This window comes from Alligator mississippiensis, chromosome 2 (genome assembly GCF_030867095.1).
Source record: "Alligator mississippiensis isolate rAllMis1 chromosome 2, rAllMis1, whole genome shotgun sequence".
In the NCBI taxonomy this organism is placed as follows: Eukaryota; Metazoa; Chordata; order Crocodylia; family Alligatoridae; genus Alligator; species Alligator mississippiensis.
The window spans coordinates 217,716,464-217,740,303 of record NC_081825.1 but is presented as its reverse complement, the minus strand read 5'-3'; the positions used below and the strand labels follow the sequence as shown (position 1 = coordinate 217,740,303).

Sequence of the window (23,840 nt, the reverse complement as noted above, 5' to 3'; positions counted from 1 at the left end):
ACTATCTTCTATCCTCTTTCTCTTTCCCCTCATTTGTGTCTCCCTACCACTTCTCTCTGTCTTTCATTTGAGAGTTGTGTCTTTTGAGAGAGTGATTTTGTTTAATTTCTTAATGCCTGGAGTGGCCTGCACAACTACCAGATTCAGTTACTAATAAATTATAAGGATGATGGTGTACTATTATTATCTCTGGAGGGTACTAGAGCCGTTTATTGATTCCCTGTTTTCAGCCAAGACATTTGATTTCCATGACATAACAGCCAGTTAAACATGTGAAAGCTTAAAAACCTGATGCAGGAACCAAGTGGACATTTTATAGGCAAGAACATTTTAACCACTGCCACACCACCACTCCTCTTTCATCGTGAAACCACAATAATAGCTACTTAGATCTGGGACAGAAATTCAATAAACTGATTTAACATAAATCAGTTGTCTGATACTATATCCATCCAGGTTTATTTTAAACTGGTTTCAGCCATTTTGAAAGCAGTTTATGTTTGTTGTGTTACAAAGCTGAACTGGTTTCTGATCACTTATACTGGTTTGTAACTTCTGTCCCTAGCCTTAGGAGGATCATCCTCCCAAAAATTGATGATTTTCTTCCCTCTTTGCTTTACAAGTCTCCCTGTCTGCAATAATTCTGCTTTGAATCTGAAAATATCTTCATTGGGTTCATTCCTAGGTGAGAACTAGATAAAATGAGGAATGGGGAAAAAGTTTATATTCTCTCTTCCGTGAGCAGTAGGGGGCTGTGTTGTAAACTGTATCAATTCCCCAGTCTGAAAGTGAAGAGAGCAAGGCTGCCTGCATTGCTTGGCTTTGACTTGTAAATAAAGCAGCCATAGAAGGGCTGTTACCTTCCCTTTCCACTTAGGTGGGGAAGGAGCGAGCATGCAGGGACTGGAAGTGGTACAGCCATGGTTTCATTGCTCTGTTAGTACAATGGCTGGCAGACTAAGCCAGCATGGCTTGGTAAGCATTTTGCATCAAGGCTCCCTGTTGTGCTCATGGGGCATCAGGGACAACCATAGCCTTTAAGTTAGATCTTCTGGTGATTCCATAGTCTAGCCCAGAGTGACTGCTATAGCTGGACACTTTGTTATTCATGATATAAAAAAAATGTCAACCTCGGAGCCTCCCAACATTTCCAAATTTGGGAAGGAGGTTGCTGACTGATTAAATGAATGTGTACCTGGATTTATGTTTATGCTATAATAGGGAAAACTCTGGACCCAAATTTCTATGAAGTTCATGCTATTGGAATCTAGAACAAGTTCTGGATTGAAACAAAAATTGCACAGCTTGTGATTCCTGCATTTAGAACATGATATATAGGTTATTAATATGTGAACTGATATATCTATCAGTATATATAGGTTTTTACAAAGCAGTATCACTGAGAACTGAACCTGGTCAGGACTTCTGCTAGGCTCTGTACAAAGGGAGGTAGCCCCTGTCCCAGAGAGTTTATACTCAAAAAGACAAGATAGAACAGGTGGGGGTTAAGGGGGGAGGCAGGGAGAAGATCAATGCAAGATGTATGAGTATGGACTGCCTGTGAGTGCAATTCATAAGACTGCCAGCCCAGTCGTTCAACCTTACTGCAAACATGAGTTTGAAGGAGGTAGCATAAAAGGAGACCTAAAGGATTTTGACAGTAGGAATTTAAGCATTTGGGGCTGCTCATATGAGTAGTGTCTTTGGCTGTCTATCAACTCACAGTTCTCAGCCCTGGTGAGAAACTTTCTAGGGGGCAAGTTGTGCCTCAGAGAATCCACCCCATCAAATATAGCTGGTCACAATGCCACCTCCCAGTAGTCCCCTCTGGATCATTAGACATCCCAGAATAGGCAATAAGGTGCAAAACTAAGCATACAGGAATAGTTTGAGAGCAGCCTAGTGGTACTCATTGTGGTCTAAGATTCAGAGGCTGCCATAAAAATCAATCAAAGCTACCCTATGTAACTGCTATTTTTGCACCCACCCACCCTAAATTGGCACCCAGGGCTGGTGCCCTGGTCACAACCCCCTCCCTTTAGTTATGCTACTGCCTGCATTAGTCAAAGCCAGGCAAAGAAGAATTCACTGAGGCTGAAGAAATGGTTCTGGTTCTGTAGCTTTTCTCTAGGGATCAGGTTAGAAGCAACACTTGGAAGAGAGCTGCTCCCCTCCCTCTGCAGAAAAAAGAGGACAACTCCTCCCCCAGGCTGTGCCTGGCTTGCAGGGAGCAGAGCTACCCTCACAGCTCCCCCACCTCCTTAGCTGGCACTGTGAAAGCTGCCCATCCTGTTTCCATTCATTTCACCAGTGGCTGCCTTAAACAATACAATGCGGTGTTTATGTGTCAGAGGGCTGGGAGCAGGTTGTTAAGGCAAAACCCACCATAAATAGAGCCGTTAATTCAGTTGTTGGCATAGCTTTCTGTTATCTTCTCAATGTCTCCCAGAGGGTATTAGCCTTACCCTTTCGTTTGAGTTGGCAGCGGAGCTATTTTTTTGCACCTGCTGCACTACTCCGATAACAGCACAGGTCAGCTTTGATTTGTTGGAGAATAAACAAAAGAGCAGAGTAAGGCATCTGCCTCAACAGCCTGGGCCGGTTTGGAAGGAGAGCTTTTCCCATTCATTTTCATATAACTGCCTGGTATGGGTTCTAGTGGGTGAACTCCCTGCTGCTTCATAATAGGCTTCAGGTACAGAATTGCCTAGTTTCGTGTGAAGGAGTCCCATAAACAGCTAATTCATGCTGTACTTTTCCAGCCACTGAAATCTAAATAGGGCTTAGTGGCTTCTTGACATTTCTCAGTGCAACTCAAGGGAGAGGCACAATGTGGGAAGTGTGAATGCCCAGCTAAAAGGGGGAAAATACAAGTCAAAAGGGACAAAATGGATTTTTAAGTGATAGGAACATTAAATAAAATAAACCATTCCTTGCTTCATCTAAGATGGGTAAAGAAAACCTTAAGTCTAAGGAAGGGTTGGCTTGTTGAGTGGGGTTTTTCTTTGTTTGTTTGGTTGGTTTTGTTTTTTAAAGAGGAAGGGCTTGTTTCTTTTTTACATGAGAAAACCAACCTAAAATATTCAAAAGATACAAAGGGATTTAGGTACCTAATAATTTCCCAGGATTTGAGTGCCAGACTCTTTTAGATGTGTTTTGAATTTCTTTGCCCCATCTAGTCCAAAAAAATCTATCGTGACCGGAAAACTAGTAAAATAAAAAAGCCAACAGAGTCAAAGCTGAGCTATAAAGGGGAAAGAATATTGAGAGAGAATAATGGTAAATCACATAGAGCACTTTTCAAAAGGAGGTAACTATCATTAATGCCATATTATAAATGGGGAAACTGAGGCACAGAATGGCAATGTGATTTTCTTAGTCACACAACAGATGGGTGGCTGAGCTAACAGAATCCAGGTCTCTTGGATCCTGTTCCAGTTTGCTGTCCACAGCACCATGTGCCCCTGTAACAGGCCTTCTTGTCTGAAGGTGAGTTAGGAAACTTTTGCTTTATCTAGAGAAATGAAATAGAAGTGCATGAGGGAGGAGCTGAATGCTCTCTAAGCAAGGAACTGACATTTCCTCCATTCTGCCCTTCAAAGCCTCCATCCGCCAACCACTGCCATCCCATCAAAGTCATACAAAAAGCCATACATCACCAGAATAAACTGTCATGGACCTATTAGGCAGCTGTTACCTCAGATAATTTGCAGAGGGCTAGCCAAATTCAGCACATCCATTCTGCAGGGGATTTTGATAATATACAAAAGTTTTCATCCCATAGCAAAATGAAAGTTAAAATGTTCCTACAGGAAGGAAATTCAGAATCAGTAGTGTGCTCGGTACAGGGCTGGGCAACCAGAGCAGCAACCCAGGCTGCCACCAGTTGGGTGTGATACAAAACTAGCTGCTTCCACAGCTGGCTGCTTGCTGTGATGCCCCCACCAGCACCACAGCAACCCCTGTTGCCCCATGCACTGCCACTACCCAGGGCACAGAGTTGCCCTGTTATGCCTCTGTTCAGAATCTTTTGTTTTTGAACAAATCAAAATGTTGTGGTTCAGTTTTTTCCCCATGCGGCTCCTAAGGCTTTCTCTGTCTCCTACAAATACCCTGCAGTTCCAGGAAGCACAGAGAGGCTCCCTGCTAGACAGGCTGCATAGAGGCCATATCTTGATCTGAGGCTCCAGACTCCAACATGGCCTGTTACAAAAAAACTGTTTGTATGTTTGTACAAAGATGCAAATATTAAAGATGGAACAACTGAATTATTCCCATAAGATGACCAACTAGGTCCGTGTTAAAACTGTATCTAGTAAACAAGAAAAAATCAATGGACTAAAATTGGCCATTGAAAATGATGAATACAATAAGGAGAAGATGAGCGTTGCTGCCTTTGGGCCCTTAATTTGACAGTGATGATGAAGGAGGACAAATGGACTGAAGGAGCAAGAGACCAAGCTAGAAAGAAAGCAACAAATGACATTTTGTCACTGCCACTGGCTTTGGATATAATCCAAAAACGTCCTGGAACATGAAACTGGCATACTTGTTCTTTCCTCCCTCCGTCATTTCTGCTTTGCTTCCTTTATTTCTTTTCTCATCTATCTCTTTCTTTTTGCCTGCTGTTCAATAAGTCTGACTCAGCCAACCAAGACTTCATCTTTTGCAACACTACTGTGAACAGAAAGCCACCCAGAAGCATTGTCTTAAGCAACCTGATGCTGATACAAGTTTGCCAGGTCTTGAAGGGACTGATAAGACTATGTGCAGTGCCTGTCTCTTTCCTACACCAAGGTTACAACTAAGAGTCAGGGCCAGAAACAGAAACTGCAATTTTTATATGTAGTGTTGTATCTGTTTGTGTATGTGCGCATGTGCGTGTGTATGTTTGGTGAGCTGGACTGGACTCAAGCAACAAGCACAATGTCCAGCCAATCTCAGATCAGTTTGTCCTGGTGATTGTCTTACATGGGACCATGCAGGCAAATCGCATTTAGCTGTTTAGAGTTGTGCAGAGACTGGGTCATGTTAACACCTTTGATTCCCTAAGCCCATATATTCCAACAAAGGCTAGATACAGATGTTCTGGGAGGCTAGGGGGAGGTTAGATCATGTTAAAAATGGGCATCCAATCTAACTTAGTTTGCCCAGGTTACACTTAGACTGACCCAATTACAGATCTATGTGGAAACTGTGCAGAAGTTCAGGAACGTTAGATTGGTCTAAAAAATGGCTGACCTGGTCTAAGTTAATTGTACCTCAGAGGTTGTCTTGTGTCCAGTGAGACCAATCTAACTGAACATCTGTACAGTTCCCAGTTCAGTCTGGGGCTGGGAAAGCCCAGCCACTGACCCCAGCCCTGGGGCTACACTTTCCCTACCCATCCCCCTGGCACTGGGCCCCCTCTCCCCTCCCCCGGACAAACAACCCCTCCCACAAACCAGCCCGCCCCTCCCCAAGCCCGCCAAACCCCCTATCCTGCAACCTACTCCCAGCATCAATTTTGCCAGCATTCACCAGTGCCAAAAGCTGACCAAAATGAGTTGGAGAGGTGGAGGGTTAGTTCACTGGAGGGTGGGGGGTATTCATCTGAAGGTGAGGGGGTTAAAGGAGCTAAAAATAGCCTCTGGTCCCAGGGTGCAGAGAGCCCACCCATCCCCTCCAGGGCCCCCTGCAGACCTGCTAGACCCCCCTAATCCCATCACACCCCCTGGTCCCCACCAATCCCCCCTCCATGGACCCTGCTAGCCCCCTTGATCCCACCAATCCCTCCTGTAGACTCTACTTGCCCCCACCCATTTCTCCCAACCCCACTCCCCCCCCAGATCCTGTTTGCCTCCCCTAATCTCCCCAAGCCCCCCTACTAGCTCCCCATATCCCAACTTCCCTTAGATCATGTGGTCATTTTTAACTCTATCCAACTTCCCTCTAACCTCCCCAAATAGCTGTACATACCCAAAATGAACACAACAAAGTCACAGCTGCCAGGGCTTCCAGAGTGTAGCTCCAAGGAAACCTCCTGGAATCCCTTGAGTCATCAATCCAGAGCTGTCCATAGGGCAGGGCTGCCCAAGAGCCATGGACCGATAAGTTATGCAGGTCTTTGGCACTGGCAAGGGCATTGTTGGGGTTTCTACAGAACTTACAAACCATAGATGGCCAGGCTTCCCAGCCTGGCAGATTCCCTCAGATCCCCCACTGTATTTAGGCAAAGTGACATCAAAACCAATATATTGCAGGTTTTATGAATCAGCATTTTCTGACAAAAAAGTTTCTTCAGAAAATCCCACTCCCAGCTCTATTCCTAAAATGTGATCAACCCTTACAGAGCTTAGAGGGACACCTATTTCCTGACGTGTGGCAAAAGGAGGTATTTCATTCTAGAGTGGCATTGTGGTAAAGCCATGAGCTGCAGGAACACTAATTACAGAAACTGGTGCACCGGGAACTGAATCCCTTGGCCTACAGCACCTAAATAGAGAGCAGTGCAAGTAGAGAGAAAAGTAGATCCATCCATTAGAAGGCAACATGAGTCACTAACTGATACGTATCAGGAGTGTTCACTGCAGTATACACACTTAAGCTTTAAGGCACCTCATGATACTAGAAAAAAAAATAATTTCTATTATCGGAAAGAAACTGGATGGAAAGACAAACCTGTCATTCAGGTGTTAAGAAGTGTACATGAGCATGTACACGTGTGTGTGTGTGTGTGTGTGTGTGCGCGCGCGTATGCGCACATGTGTACGCATGTGTGTGTCGGGAGTGGCACTAATCAGGTCTCAGAAAAATGTATCTGGTTGACTGCAATTTGACTACCATCCAAAACCATTTAATCACTTGAGGTTTTAAAGAAGTATGTACAAAAGAAGTCTGCTTTTTCCCACAGGATATTCCAATGCTGTCCTGAAGGACAAAAATGGAAAGCTGGAAGCCGCTAAGCTACAGGTGAAGAGTGTTCGTCTTCATTCTGGACATTCTGTTCATCTGTCACTTTTTTAATGACAAATTAACTATCTAGGGACCAGACCTGACACTTCAGATATTTGGAACCATTTTTTCTTCTCCTGTAAGAGTTTGGTGGGATTTGCTTAAAGGCTTTATTTTCATTTTGAGAAATAGCAAATGTTACGAATGTATACAATCTTAGGAGTGCTGAAGAAAGCCATCTCTCTGAATGAGAGAAAAATATCCCTTTACTACATTCTAGACATCTTTTCAAGGGTGCTGCCTAGAGATACTTTCAAAGGTGCTGCAGAGTGCCATACAATACTAGCACTGTTAGGTGTGCAAACAGGATTCACAAGATGAAAACCCAAAGATTTCAAATAGGAGTCGTCTACAGTGTTAAAAACATTTTGCCCTGTTGCAGCCTTTCTGAGTTCTCTGCAACAAAAGAGTTCCGCTATTGTTTTTCAGTTGTCAAAAACAGAGTAAAAACAAAGAGCTGGCTATTTCTGAGGGGTGCTTTGGGTCTAAGGAGGGGTGCCTCAAATCTAAAAAGCTGGAGAAATCACTATTTAGTACTTGCCACACCAGTAAAGCACTTTCACTGCTATTCTATTTAGTAAAAGGCAGTAAGCTACTCAATCAGCCATCACTTCACATATGACAAACCTTCAGCACTAAGTTGAAAATGATGAGTAGAGAGTCAATTGATGAAGCTCCTGCGCTATTGTGGCTGGTATCAAAGGGCATAATTTGGCTTGCTTGTTATTATTTTTGTCTCCCCAGAAGAGTATTCACTGGGTGTATGATAAGTCAATTGCAGAACCACATGTCCTTTGAAAATGCATCATAGAGATGAAGTAGAATAAGCTGCCTCCTTTTGTACTGTTGTGTAATAATAATTACATGTTTGGGCCAAACCAATAAGAAAATTTGGGGTGATAATTGCATTGTGTGCTCAGTCTGATTTCCAACCAGTGTCTTGGACAATTTTACTTGGACTTGTTAATTATACAGAGACTTAAATTAGTCATTTGTTCCACACTGAGTGAGAGAAAGTGCAGAGCAAGATCTAACAATAGAAAATAATTGTTTTTGTTGTTCACACTCATAATTCAGCCACAAGAGGATTTTTGCAACTAGATTAATTAAGAAAATTCATAAATGTTTCTGGGCTCAGTGGCCTCTACTAATCATATCTGATTCTGAGATGATTATTGTAGCACATAGCCCAGGAGAGATCTCACAGCACTGTCTGGATTTTCCTGCATACAAAGCAGGGACTTTGCATTTCTGTTATTTATTTATAGATACTACCGGTGAAAAGACTCCTTCTCTCCACTGCTGCAAGATAATATTGTTTTAGTGCCCTTTGTAATCTTGATTTGAATATTATGAGTAGTGGATGCATAATGTTCTCTTGTAGGTTGCTTTAAAAGTTCTCATATGCTGGTCGATGGATCTCACTCAGAACAAGGACTGAATGCCATTTAGATGGTAGAGAACTAGTTAGGGAAGAACTAGTTACCTAATCCCTTTCTCACAGGGGCTAAGTACAGGCATTACACTTTTACTGGTATAAGTGATCAGAAACCAGTCTATACCCATAATAGAACAGCAGTTTGGTGCACACAGACTGGATTTAAAAGGGCAGAACCCAGTCTAAGACTTGGACTCCTCTCCCCCACAACAAAGGGCAAATGTGTGTTCTGTTCGCTATTGATCTAAACTACGCCACTTACAGAAAACAGCATAACTTAGACTGATTGCACCTTGGGCTTTTTGCATGTCTGTAGCTAACCAATGTGACATATAGAATGAAGTCAGATAAACAAAGGTTTGTTCCATTGTCAAACATCCTATTTTTGCTAATTCTTTCCTGTTCATTTTCAGGGATTAATTTTGCTACAAAGACCTCAACCTGAGCTCTGATTTCAGTGGCCCTTAGATATTTCCCTTTCTTTAGGGAAATGTTTTTAGACTTTTTGTCTTGCCTGTGAATGAAGTAAGCATCTCCCTGGCTACTATTTCTTTACAAGATCTTTAACAGCCCTCAAGTTTTTATCACATCTCCTCTTATTGCCATCTTGCTGTGATAAATCTTTCGTCCTTTATTAAGAACTAATTCCGGCTCTCAGTACATACAGCTTGAAGCATAAGTGCCTGTGGTTATGTTGGAAAGAGAGCAAGAAAAACAAATATGCATTATGTCTTACTCCTATTTTGAATGATATTGAGCAACTGTTCCTACTGGGCTTTTTCTGGTATAAGTGTCTCTTCATCGTGCTAACACTAGAATTACCACTGATTGTGCACAGTTTTTAACATTAGTAAGAAATTAGAACGTATTTTGCTTTGAAAGTTTTATGCTTACTATGCTTAGTTAACAATCATATATTTAATTTCAATGCAGCATAACCACCTGCACAGGAATTAAAATAGCTAATTTTCTAAGTACAGGAACTTTTTATTTCCTGGTGCTCTGTGTAGACTGAATATTTTATTCTGTTACATCTTAATACGGTATAACCAGCCATCTTTCTAGTAAACCATTCAGAAAATTTACAGCAGAAAATTGTGCCTATGATCTTTTTCTTCCTATCAGTGGCTGAAAGCCAGTCCTCAGCTAAAGCAGGAAGAGAAGAAAAGCAATGAGGATCTAACAAGGTCTCAGAGAGGTTATGATCATCAGAAATACATTGCTCAGTGGCTAGTTCTTTATTTTCATGTCTCCCGGTGCAGTAATTAATATTTAGGCCAGGTGGTTGCATCCAGGTGTGGAAAGACACTTGACTTCCAAGTCTAAGCTCATTTGAGAGCATGCAGCACTGCCGTGAAATTTATTCAGTAACAAAGACACCAATTTAGGATCTGGCTTAGGCTCTTCAAGTTATATTGTGACCCTGCTGATCTGCTTTTAGCCTTTCCCTGTGTGTGGAGCTGTACTTCTATTTCATGAACAGTCAGAAAGGAGAAGAGGAGTACATAACATACTTAAGAATACCCATAATGACTCCACAATAATTAGGATTATCAGCAAAAAGAGTGAATTCATTAATGTTCCATTGCAATCAGCAGGTTTGCCTCAACCAACTCTGGAAGATTTGCCCCTTAGTGTTGACAGAGATTTTTACTGTGGAAATCACAAGAAGTACATACTGATTAAAACGTCAAGCACTGAATTTGGAAGGGTTTTGATGCTTATACTCAAATGGGTGTATACAGGCTATGCTGCTTTAATATTTCAGCTCCTTCCAGAGTTCCTTCAAATAACAATGCTTCTAGTTCCCAGTTGATGCTTACTCTCTGATGCCCACTTCTCTATCATATGCATGGATTTTAAAAAAGAATAGTGTGCTAATAGGACTCAGTAACACTAACAGTCCTCTCTGGGCAGGATGTAGAATCACCTATAGAAACATAGGCAGACAAGGTTCCTTGGGTGAGTTTGATATCTTTTATTAGACCAACCCAAATGGTTGGAGAATAGTTATTAAACAAGCTTTTGGGTTCAAAAACCCTTCGTCAGGCTAAGGAAGCTTCAGCAGTTGGTGTGTCCTTAGACCAACACGGCTACAACCTAAACCTATAGAAACATGGTTTTTCTAGATCTAATTTCTATTAATTATTTGGGATGGATTTTTCACTTTTAAGGGTTTTTTTGTTTGTTTGTTTGCTTATTTGTTCTTTAATCTTCTTCCTAATTTCTGTACCTCCCAGATACAATAAATATCCACATTACTATGCATATTCATTAAGAATGAAAGCAGCAGAAAGAGGCTCTGCAGTAGCTGAATGAGTTAAAATTTGACTTTGTACGGTTCTCCACTAATACCTATGTTCAGTTATGTGTCCCTTTCAGTCATTAAAACTCAAACTAACCTGAATATTACCTTTAAAACACAGGGTCCTGATTTCTATAGTAATCGAGTGTTATCTCTTGAGTTATGAGCTATTACTACCAGTGGTCCCTAGATTCTGTTCTATAGCCTGAACATACCTCAGCTGAAATAATATGGACACATGTCACCCTAGCTAAGAAACACGGCATTTCTCAAAGCTTTCTAAAACAGATGTGTCCTGAGTTGCAACTACTTAATTTCTCGTGATGGCTGTATAGTCAGGGGCAAAGTAATAAGTCTTCATTGCTAAGTACATTCCAATAGTTTGGCAAAATATAAGTTCACTTATAATAATGTGCATTGATAACTCAAATATCAGAGATTAATGAAGAGGACTGTCATAAATAGAGAGCATCTAAATCATTTGATAAGGTGTGTATGGGGAAATGTTTTTCAAAATGACTATTTATAAGCTTTTCTGTGTAGGAATAAAAAAGGTAAACTGTGCTAACAGGATAGGGTATGCTATCCTGGAAATTAAATGACTGAAAAAAGGTGGGGATCATCAGCTGAACACACATTCCCAGTGTGATTCTGTGGCAAATAATATCAGTATAAAGCATAAGAAATATAAATAGGGGAATCTCAAGTAGGGGTGTGTAGTGTGTAATACCAGGTCTACCAATCATGTCCACATTTTGAGAAAGAAGCTGAAAAGTTGGAGAAGCTTCAAAGAAGAGCTGTGAGGATGGTTAAATAATAAAACCTTGTCTTCTACTGAAAGTTTTAAGGAGCAAAATCCATTGCATTTATCAAAAGAAGGGTAAGTGGTGACTGAATCATAGTCTTTTAGTGCCTACGTGTGGATCAGGAATTAGATAGCAAAGGGCTCTTCAATCTATCAGACAAAAGTATGGCTGAAAAGTCAAATCACTGGAAGGCAGCCTAATTCAAACTGTAAATAAGGCAACACATTTTAACAATGATGACAATTAATCACTGAGACAAATTACCAAGAATTGTGCTGGATTGTCCATCAATGGTAATTTTTAAATCAAGGCTGGGTGTGCTTTTTAAAAGTTACAATCTAGTTCAAGAACAGCTATTGGACTCACAGAAGGAATTACTACAGGGAGAGTCTATGATCAGCATGGGTGCCAAGTACGTAAGGGCTGTGAGGGCCCTGGCCCCACTCGGGAGGAAGGCTGCACCTGAAATGTGTAAAACTTTCCACATGTCCATCATCTAACTGCCCCCTCCCCACCCCCTGTGCACTCTCTCTCACCAGAAAAAAAAAGTCAGCACCTATGATGACCAGCTTTATTCAGAAAGTTAGATTACATGGTAGTCAATCTTTTTTTGATCTTATAAATCTATGAATCTATGAAACTCTTGGATATATCTGATGTTTCAGGAAGGATCTATTACTGAAATATTTTTGTGTAATTGTGTTAACAACCACCCTTTTCTTTGGCTTCCAGGCTTATTTTAACAACAGATCTTCTCTGTTCCCTACCTGTGATGATTATAAAATACAAAATTTGTGTCAGACAGCCAACTTACACTGTCAGTAGCAAATTTACTACCAAAACACTCAGAACAGATTTTTCTACCCACCCACAAAAATAAAGGAACATTGCTGCAAGACATATACCTAAAACAGACACATATGCCTTAGTAAAAATTATCATTTTGAAGTAAATCGGTTGTGCTTTATGATTTATGGTTTACAGTTTATAGCATATGTTATATCATTATGAACTGCCTTTTTTCACTCAGCAAAATAGCAAAACAAAGAAGTTGAATGCACTTTAAACATTGCCGGAAAAGCAATGATTTTAAATAAAATCATTCCAACATATGCAATCTAAATAAGCAAATATGTATAAAAGGTGGGTTTTCTGCACATCCCTTCACAGCATCTGAGGAAGTTAGCTATTGCTATAGACAAGCTATACACAAGCTATTGCTATATAGATATAGATATAGATATAGATATAGATATAGATATACACACTTTGGTTAGTTTATAAGGTGCAAACTTACCCTGCCTTCTACTTCAAACTAAAATGGCTAACTACGTCTCAAATATATATAAAAATAGATGCAGAAAAATCATTTACATGATGCAATATTAGTAAGTATTAGTAAATGTTTCCCTGGTTACTTTCAGAGATGTTTTATACATTCTGAATCATTTGCTGAATGGTCTTTCTGCTGAAAGTTTGCACAAGCTTGTCTACTACAATGCAAGTACAGACAACAATAAATACTGCTTCTCAAAGAAATTGCTCTGTTTTTATTCAGGTAAAATTGTCATTGAAATTGATGGGAACTCAAAAGGTGAAATTCCCAGAGATAAATTCTGATGGTCTTAACTAAAATTTTATTTGGTTTGTGTAAATGCAGGATTTGCATTGACTTTATTGAAGAGTTTTAACAGAGTTGGGGCTAAGGACTTTAGGAAAGCCACACAGAAGCCAGTGGGCTTGAATAAAGACTGTGTAAAAGGTGAGAAAGGACTTTAGGTTTTGGGATTATCCTCAGAATTCCCACCACCATTGTCATCAGTACAAAAACAGCAGGACCTTTCTAATTATATAGGGTCCATCTGCACTGAGACAAAGTATGGCCATGTATGCTGAGATGAAGGGGCAACAGAAGTTAATCCCCAAACACTATTAAACATGCAATAATAAACATTATTTTTTTCTGAAACTAATGGCCAGATATATGATCTTCTGTGATCTCACAGTGAATAGCATTTATGAATAACTCTATAGAAGTCAATGAGTATATATTGGGTGGCATTCAAAGTAAATGAAGATTGTAGCTCTGCTCCTCATAATACAAAAATAGACAGGAGTTCTTAAACAGAAACAAGGCAGGATGCAGGGGAGTAAAAGTGTTTATTGTAATGTTCAAAAGTCCTTGATCAGAACACAGAAAAACTTAGTTGCTGTTCAAAAGTAGAAAGGGAGGGGCTGCAGCAGGTTTTTGAGTGGGAGTGATTCCAGTGCACACTTCTGCACATTTTATTCTAAGTGGCATTGGCTTAGTAGGAAGTTAAAAAAAAGCCTTACCTCATTTAGCTGCTGATTCTGGAGGGGAAATCCTTTAGCTGAGACAATGAAAAGACTGCCTAGAGAATAGCAGGGTTAGGTAAACACAGGTGCTGGGTTATCACTTCAAAAGCCTCACAGGAGTGAATATAAATGGATGTGATATTAATTTTAAAACATTTTGTAGAACATTGACCCAGCCAATAGGGTAATTCCTTAGGTCATTTCCTGCTCCTCTGATTGGGTCAGAAATAACAACAACAAAAAAAAAGATTGCAAAAGATTTGCATATGGCCAACTCACACCTTAGTATTCAAACAAAACAGGTCTAACCAGGTTACCCATGTGTCTTAAGAACTAAATAGAAACCTGTTAATGGATGAAGGATTGATTTCTCTGTAATTGTTTTTTTAAGACCATCTACTTTTTTCTTTTTTGGGGGGATGAAAGGTTATTTCAGGTAGATCGGTGGCTTATAAATAGAACAAGGAGAAATGAAACAAAAGAATGCCCCTGTTTGGTAATACATTTAAAGTTAGGCTTAAAATACACTAGGAAATGTATTGCAGGAAGCAATCCCACACATGGGCAGGGGGATAGATTGGATGATACAATATGGTGGGCTACCCATTTCCCATACACTGCTGTGCCACTACTGAGCTTCACTAGGCAACACAAAAGGAAAAACAGAGAATTACAACCATGGGGTATCTTGACACGTGCTCAGGGGGGCAGTGGCATTTTAATTAGAGTGGCTCTAAGAGCCACTCTAAAGCACCCACAGTGTCTCGTGTATGCAGTGTCCCATGCTTCAGAATGGTGGCAGGGGCGCTTTAACTAAAGCTCGTTCAATGAACTTTATTTAAAAAGTGCCCCTGCTGCCATTTTGAAGCTCAATGTTGTTGAATACACAAGACGCGGAGGCTGCTGGAACACTGAGCAAAAAAGGCTAATCAGTACACACCAGCAGACTCGATTAATTAGGTCTGCTCTGATGCATTGTAATTAGAGCACATTGGAGCAGCATCCCCACACATGTACAGGCACCCATTATGTCTTTTCAAACCCTGCCCTCCCATCAAAGTGGAGGACCAAGAGATTTATATTAACAAAAATATACCTGAATTGGAACTCCACTGAAATCAATGAGAACATTTTCAATTATTTCACTGAGTTTAGATCAGGACTAAGACAAAAGCCTTTCAGTGGGTAGGTCACCACTTCAGCTCTGGATTTTGGTGAGCTAATACCGTGTTAGGTTTGTGCTTGAAGTACAGGGACTGGAAGTTAGGTCTCCTTGGGCATGTCTACACATGATGCTATGTGGCTGTAGCAACTCACTATGGCAATGTAGCATCGGTGGTCACAAACCATGATGCTGCAGCTACATCACCATAACAATGCACTCCCTCATTATAGTGTGTTGCTACGGCAACATGGCAGCTAAAAATAACCGTGCACACCGTGCATGGCACAGTATAGGCTGTTACTATACTATCTTCGAGTACTTTGTTTGGTGCAGTCGGGACATGTATAGATGCACCCCCTATTGCTATTATTAAAGCTATAACAAATTTGCTTTCTAACTTTGGATAGGTCTCTTAGGGCAGGGGAATTAGGGACTTAAATACCTCAAAAATGTGGTCCTTGTGCTTGTTTCCCCATCTTAAAGGTAAATTTAACTTGAATAAAACTAAAAATAACTGTGTAGGCTGTGAGGGTTAACTCATGTGTGTGTACAAGAAACAAGAGACAGCAAAGTATCATTAGATGATGACTGTTCAGTGGCCTTGGTAAAATGAGTTTAGAAGCCTCAGTTCAGTGCAGATCCTGCCATCCATCATAACACCCACTTCATGGATCTGCACTGAACTGAGGCCACTGAACAGTCATCATATAATGATGTTGTTAAACATTCTTGATGCAGGCACTAAGGCCACAGGCAATAGTAATAATACTGAGCAAAAAATGCACTGTGAAGATTATCACACTTTGCTCTCCTTGTCAGCCTCAGTTTTAGCTTTTTCATTTCCTGTGACCACAGGCAACATCAGAGGATCTCATGGGCATCATGCTGTCTGCAAACCATGGGTATGGCCATAGGTATGGCCATAGGAATAAACCTTCAATGGGTGTAGAGAATGATCTTCCTTTGACCTCTAGTGGAAAAGCCTGTTAATTAAGGGGATGGGGAGGGAAAAACTTGCACCCCTGTTCCTTCTGCTCTGCTGAATATCTGGATAAATAGAGGATTTCAGTCTCTAGGGATTGCTATCTTGCACCACTCACCAGCACTGCAGTCTGTATTTAAATGTATTAAAATACATGCCGATCTGGTTTATCAGAAAGAAGATGCTTCATAATACAGCCATTGCTTGGAAGGGTGAGCTATCGCTGTGTCACCTTTGACACCATCAACCCACTTCCATGGTAATTCCTGGCAGCCTAAGAAAGTCACACTTGAGAAACAAGGACGACAATCACTTCCATCACTCTGTCGCATGCCAGTTGTAATGCTAAGGAACAACTATGATGGTAAAAACCAGCCCTTCCACAGTTAGTAGCTTCCACAAGTAGGTCAATGATCTATCTATCTATGCCCTAAGATTTCTCTAAGTGCTTGTCACAGGAGCCAACTATTTGCATACTAGCTCATCTCCCCTGATACATATTTATACTTGCGCTTTCATCATCAAAGTAATAACTAGTTGTTATGTTAATCAGAGAGCCACACAAGCTCAGAGAGGGAGACAGATAAAAAGTCAATGAGTAGACAGAAAAAGAGATGGAGAGAGCACTTTACGCCCTTTGTATGGCATGAGTAACAACAGACCACTTCTTGCCCTAACATGGAAAGGTAAAAAAACCACAGTAAGATAGGTCTTATGTACACTGCAATATAGTCAGAGAGTACTGATTGAAAACATTGTCAGGGAGACCACAACATGCCAACTGTTGGTAGAATACCTACAGAGGAAGTACAATGTATCTACTTCTGGGGGCCAGGGAAGGAGCAGCTGAACCACCCTTATTTTACGTTGCTGAGACCCCTTTTATCCTGGTTCCTATGGAGAGGGAAATCTAAAGCAGCTGAGACCTACAATAGGTTTCTTTCAGACAGACAGAAAACCACATTGTGCCAACAGGTCGGTGTGAAGCCATGGGCCAGCATTTCATCATGCGTTACTTAGTAGTCTGGTATGGGCTACTTCTAAAGGCAGCATGGACAGAGTAGTTGCTCCTTAACGCTACCTCCCAACTGGTTAGCCACACCTCTTATGACCTAGGTTATGCATCTTGTAACATGCATCTTATTTCAATGGAGAATCTACTGATGGCTCTCTGAGGCAGCCAGACTCCCCATTCATATCCTCCGGACCTTGAGCACCACAAAACTAACAAGATATTGCTACTTCCCCTCTCTGGATAGCAGAGGATGTATGAGGGACTCAGACACATAGAAACACAGGACTGGAGAGGACCTCCTCGTATTCCCAGGTATTCCCTGAGTCCCTTGTATTCTCAGGTAATTGCGTAATAAATATGAACTTAAAAGGATCCACAAGAACATCCTCCCCAGCCCACATAACAAAACAAGAAGAAAAAAACAAAACAAAAAATAAGGAGAAACTAGAGAGCTAGCAATATCTTGGGCACCTGCAAAGACATTTAGTTTTGGTATGATATGGCTTCACATTCCAGGAAGCAGACCACGACTACATCATAAAGAATGCAAAATAAAACACAAAGGTCCTTACCCACCTGAAAATGTCTTTTTGACCCCAGGGCTAATGATTGATTTACCGTGGAGTGTATGAGCAAGACCCACCATGATAGTTTTCATGGTATTGTTTAAAAGCATCAGCACACTGCAGCCAATCTCTAATCTCCAACATAACCAATGTCCGATGCTTTTTAGAAAAGGCAAAACCAAAAATCTTTAAACCAATATGATCAGTGATATGGCATAAATGCCTGTTCAAATGACTAGAATTTGCCTCTTCCATGTTTAGCCATTATAAAAATATTATATTAATTGGCTGGCTGGCTAAGATCTAGAATGGACTCTCATCATTATTGTTTCTGATAAAGTAAGAGCATAAATGTTAGGTAATTTCCAACTTCTTATATGAGCTAGCATGAAATATAGACAATTGAATAAATGTATTTTAACCTCCACTTTACTTCATAACTACATTTAGCTGTGTGAGAAGCTGCTGTTTAAACTGGATTTTTTCAAATAATCATTGAAAATGATGGTTTAATGTATGAGGTTCTCTGCCTCAATTCTGTTCCTCCTTTCAGTGTGTCTGGGAAGAAGTGAACAAATGAATAATAAAGAGAATTACACAAATGCACCAAAAGGCACTAAAATTATAAACTTTCTATGAGAATAGCAATAGAAAAGGCTAATATCACAAACAAACAGACTCACACCCAAGCTATATTAGATATTATAGGTGAGGTTGCACTGCCTATTATTAAGGATGCCTGACACTTCCCAATCTAAATCATTGCAATGAACTCTGGACATTAGTCATCTTTTGTATCTTTTTTTATTGTTGTCCTTTTATATTTGCACATCAAGAGGTATCTTTCTTCTTTATATAAGCATGGGAAACCGATGTGAAAAGAACTTTGTTAAGGTTGCAAAGTTCAAAGATAGAAAACATCAGATTTAAGATTATCTGTTTAAATTTAAGTTAGCACTCTTGTATATAATCTGCATTCTGATATAATCTTGAATGATATGGCTGGGTATTATTCTTTCCACAGGACTCCTACTTCATTTGTGGCACAAATTCAAAGTTAAGTAGTGGATGAGAGAGTGATTTCTGGGAAAGGATAGTGCATAAATCAGTTGAATGCTGCCCTGGAGCATTCAACTACCCAGGTTCTATGACAGAGGGTTGATCTGCAAGGTATAATTAAGTGCTGTAAAGATCTCTTCCAAGCTAGCATCGAACGTGCTAGATAAGGTATCAGAAGCAGTATATTTATCCACCCAAGCTAATTAGAATGTAATAGTGTTCTCTTTTAGTTGTTGGTTTCTTGTGCACAAATAAAGATATGAAGATGAACAAGTATCAAAAGACAAACAAGAAGGTTCATGTATCAGGGCTATTTTCTCCCTTCAGGATGTGCTCGGGATAGGGAATGACTTAATGGAGAATGCAGTCAACTTTCTGCATCTGGCACAGCAGTCCTATTTATCAGTCGTCACAAAGAGAAAAAGGAGAGAATGGAGGGTTTCCTAAGTGAAAGGTGGCAAGCACAGAATGCAAGTCCTACTCTGGGCTGAATTGAATATCCCTATTGATTTAACTAAAGGGAATACGTATCAGCCTCCAAAACAATATTTAATACTTAAGAAGTTCTCCCTAGTATAACTCTCACTAATATCATAATAGCTGAAAACCTACATTATGTTACATACAATTGTGCTTACTGTAGAAGTAATGCTTAGCTTCAAATAATGCTTATAGTGTTTCAACCTTGATCGGCAAGCAGTTGTTTTTTTTTTAAAGAATCCTATCACCTTTCAGGGAAGTGTAGAAATGTCAGGCACCTGGAAATTTTAATTGGGCAGAGGAAATTTTAAAGGCAGAATGTAATTACATTAAATGACCAGGAGTGTGATCATTACTCCTACTGTTACAAAAGTGCCATAAGATTATGAATAACCAGACATGGTCAGGTGTAAACCTTAGTGTTATGTCTCATCTGAAAAACAGATTTCATCCCATACAAGAGAGATGGGTATAAAAAGAACCAGAATGGCAGGCAACATCTGTGTTGTTAGCACAGTTGCATAGAGTTATAAGTGTGCCTATTCCTGCCCCATAATAGCATCTGTATGAATAGTTGTGGCTTTCTTGTATGGCACTGACACCATAATTTGGGCAGGGGTGAAAGTGCTTCACACATGCTCTGTTAGGGAAAAAGAGTGCAGGGGTTTTCCTCAGAAGAAATGTGCAAATTAAAACACATGGCAGGGGGAAAGCACTTGTAAAAGTGTTTGCAAATGCTAACCTGACATCACCACTATACACCATCACTTTTAGTGACAACTTTGTCACTGCCCAGGCCTTGCTCTAGATTATTTTTTCCCATCATATTCAGCCTTAAAAAGAAAGTCTGAAATGAAATGGCTCCTGGCAGGTGTTACACTTAAGACACCGTTAGTTTGCTAATTGTGTCTTAAATAGTAACCCAGCCACACGTTCAGGGAATTAATGGTGCCACAAAAAGGGAAATCAGCCACAAACATATCACACAAAAAGTGTGCAATATGTTTGTGGCTGGTTTCCGTTGCACCTTAAATTGAATATGTGGTAGAGTTAGGACCATATCAGGGTCTCAATCACCTCCAGCTGACAATAAGTGACTGTTGGCCAGATCCAGGACTACACTAGGACTTGAACCAGCTTTGGTGTAGTCCTCAGAGCCGGCTGACAATCAGCTGATCATTGGCTGAATTGGAACTGTACTGGGGTTTTCAGCCAGCTCCTGCAACTGCACCAGGGCTGGTTTGTGCTCTGCTGCAATCCCAATCTGGCTAATGATCAGATGATCCTCAGCCAGCTCTGGGAACTGCACCAGGGCCAGTTCAAGCTCCGATGTAATCCCGGAGCCAGGCAACAATCAGCTGATTGTCAAACATCCAGCTTGCACTTTGCTGGTTTAGGAAGAGCCTGAAATGATGATTTGAGGCTCCCCCTGCACTGGTAAAAAGGGTACAATTGGGATCTATATTCTGAACCCAAATGCATGCATCCTGCCACAGGTAGCATGGCAGGAGGTACAATTGTTGGTATTGTGGATAAGATCCCATCACGCCTTTAAATGAATGTTTGCCAGTGACCTAAAGTTTGTTAAAGTAACTGAAAGCAGGGGTTATTAAGGGAAGTCTTGACCAACCTCAAGGGAAGATTGTACTGCCAGATGTGCCTCTAATTCTCTTGTGTTTTGATTTGCTTTTATATTTCCTCTTCAGATTCCTCCTCTTTGCTCTCACACTGTAGCCAGAGCCTCAGCTGGAGTAAACTGGCATCATGCAACTGAAGCCAGTGCAGCCATGCTGATTTATGCCACCTGAAGATCTGACTCAGCAGTGGTTCATGTGGTGTCTTAATGTTCAGACTAGATGGGTATGTACCCTGCAGCTCCTTCCCCTCCTAGTGCATCTCTGCAGGGCAGGGACATGAAACATCCTGACAAGTACCATGACTAAGATGTATTTGCTAAGGTTCCTCTGCTGTTTTGCTGTCCCAACCAGAAACTGGCTTTCTGGTCATTACCTTCTCCAGCATCTGCTGTAATGCCTATAGCCCTACATCACTCTGTTCCTCCTTATATCTTAGGAAGGGTACTCCACATTTAGCGCTTCACCCCTCCTTTAAGTAGGGACAGCTGGAGGATCAGAAGTGCTCTGATTAATCCTGCAGTCAGCAGCTGTGCTTGTCACTGGAGCTAATGCTAAATATGATGTAGATTTGCTAAGATGCATCTGTAATGATAATCAATTTCAGAGGTGCTGTACTAGGAATCTTGCATCATTATGGAGCTGTCTGCACTGGAAATGGAAAAGGGGGTGGGGTGAATCCAGAACAGGACTATCCAGAGTCTACAATGGAAAATATAGGGGCAATAAAAAATCAGAATGACAAGTAAGATCATTGTAAGCAACTTGCTCACACATGGCAGGGAAAAGGCAAATGGTTGAAGAATTACTGATCTAATATTAACTGCTCATTTGTTTGTTTACTACTCACAGCTCACTATGGCACCAGGGTAGAAAGAATCCAGTGACTCTGTTGAATAAGGGCTCCAAATATCAGCAATGGTGGTGTAACTGAACACTTGCTAGAAAGCAAAAGACATTTATGCAAAGTGTCCCCACTAAAGATAAACCTTAAATAGCATATAGGAAATCATTATGTACAGCACAGCATGCAGGGAGGGGAACCCCAGTAGCAAAAATAAGGTCAACAATGGTCTTTTGAATTCAGAATATTTAAGGAGTCACCAAGGACTGATGTATAAGGAAGCGTGATAAAAACTAGGAGATAATTTTTCTGCTGATATAAAGGGATACAGCTATTGGTGGGATCTTGGCCAAATACCTCAGGAGATAATTTTCCATGCAAACTTTTATTTTGGCTAGAAACACCTAAAAACCAAAGCTGTCTCTTCTTACTCATATGTAAGGTTCCATTAGCTTCAGTGGGGTCGCTTATGTAAAGTAACGCAAACAGGAAAGGGTCCACACTTAACAGACACTAGTGAGGCTAATGAATGCTTTGTGATGGTGCAATGATGTCAGACTGAATGCAAAGACAAAATGATTACACAAAATAATTAGACTGTGGAATAGTCCCTCTGGGAAAAGGGAAAGAATAAAAGAAGCATAGAAAATTAGGGTTGGAAGGGTCGTCAGGAAGTCATCCCCCTGCTGAGGTCATCCCATCCTCTTTGGGAACCCCCCTCTGGGTAGTTAAGGGCTGCTATCAAATCTACCACCAGTCTTCTCTTCTACAGACTAAATAAGCCCAGTTCCCTCAGCCTCTCCTCAGAAGTCACGTGCCCCAGGCCACTCACCATTTTTCATTGCCTTCCACTAGACTGTCTCCAACTTGTCCATACCAAATAAGTCATTCAAATCTAGATTGGATGGAGCCCTAGAAAACATACTGTTGAAACTGTCCTCTATTGACTGGGGACACAGGGGGAAAACTCTAATGAGTCTTTTCTCTGTCTTATTTATTTGAATCTCTTAACACAGGGCTGTTCAACTGGTGGGCCGCAGGCCACCCCATGAGCGGTTCATTTACAGCCCGCAGTCTTCCACCAAGCCGCCCTCTTCCTCAATGTTCCCTCTGCAGCAGCAGCCAAGGACTGTGGCTCCCATTCACTCCTCCAGTGTCCACGTCCTGTCCACATCCTGTCCACAGCCTGGGGTCTCCAGGCAGCGTGGTGCCACATGTGAGCCAGTTCCCAAGCTTGTGTGTCTGCATACGTGGTGCCACCTGAGGGGCTGTGGCTCACACAACCACATAGCATCTGGCCCCCACTGGTGCAGCCTCCAGCTGTTTAGAAGTTGGCCTTGTCTTTGCACATACTGGGGACATCTACATGTGTGCTTAACTGTGCAGTATACTAATTTGCTGCAGTGTAAAGTATCACAGTCTACACATGCAATGCTTTAGACCACAGCCAACTAATATGTGCTGCAGTAAGATAGCTGCAGCAAAAAATAACTGTCCTTAAATGCACATGTAAATGGTGACCCAGGCCACATGGTGACACATTGCACTGGGTCAGCCCAAGCAGCAGGGGGACAGACTCTTGCCTGCTGCCTAGCCACAGGGCTATGCATGCTGAGGCACTCTTGTGCCCCAGCCAGCCCCTCTGCCACTCTCCACCACGTCCTGGAGCCCAGGGCTGACCCCTAGAGTACCCTGCCAGCCTAGGGCTGCTCAGCCCTCTCTCAAACTGCTGCAGTCCTGAATACAACATCTGCATATGTGCCCAGGACCACAGAAATTTGAGCATCTAAGGGTGCCATTAAGGTGCCATGATAAACTCTGGCACAAACTGCACTCTGCAAAGTGCTGCACCTAGGGAGGAAAAATGTCCAGCACACCTACAGCCTAGGGAATGACCTGCTGGGTGGCACGGAAGTGGAAAGGGATCTTGGAGTCCTAGTGGACTCCAAGATGAACATGAGCTGGCAGTGTGACAAAGCCATCAAAAAAGCCAATGGCACTTTATCGTGCATCAGCAGATGCATGACGAATAGGTCCAAGGAGGTGATACTTCCCCTCTATCGGGCACTGGTCAGACTGCAGTTGGAGTACTGCGTGCAGTTCTGGGCACCGCACTTCAAGAGGATGCGGATAACCTGGAGAGGTTCCAGAGAAGGGCCACTCATATGGTTAAGAGCCTACAGACCAAGCCCTACGAGGAGAGACTAGAGAAACTG

The 23,840-nt window shown here is 41.4% G+C and overlaps 1 protein-coding gene across 1 annotated transcript in view; it reads right to left on the bottom strand.

The window, feature by feature from the left end:
* EHF (ETS homologous factor) overlaps window positions 1–13,982 on the bottom strand; it is a 45,512-nt gene extending 31,530 nt beyond the window's left edge. Inside the window, exon 1 of the mRNA XM_006259974.4 lies at window positions 13,877–13,982. The gene's annotated coding sequence lies outside the window, so the exon portion shown is untranslated. The remainder of the gene's footprint in view (window positions 1–13,876) is intronic.
* Window positions 13,983–23,840: the final 9,858 nt, after the last annotated feature.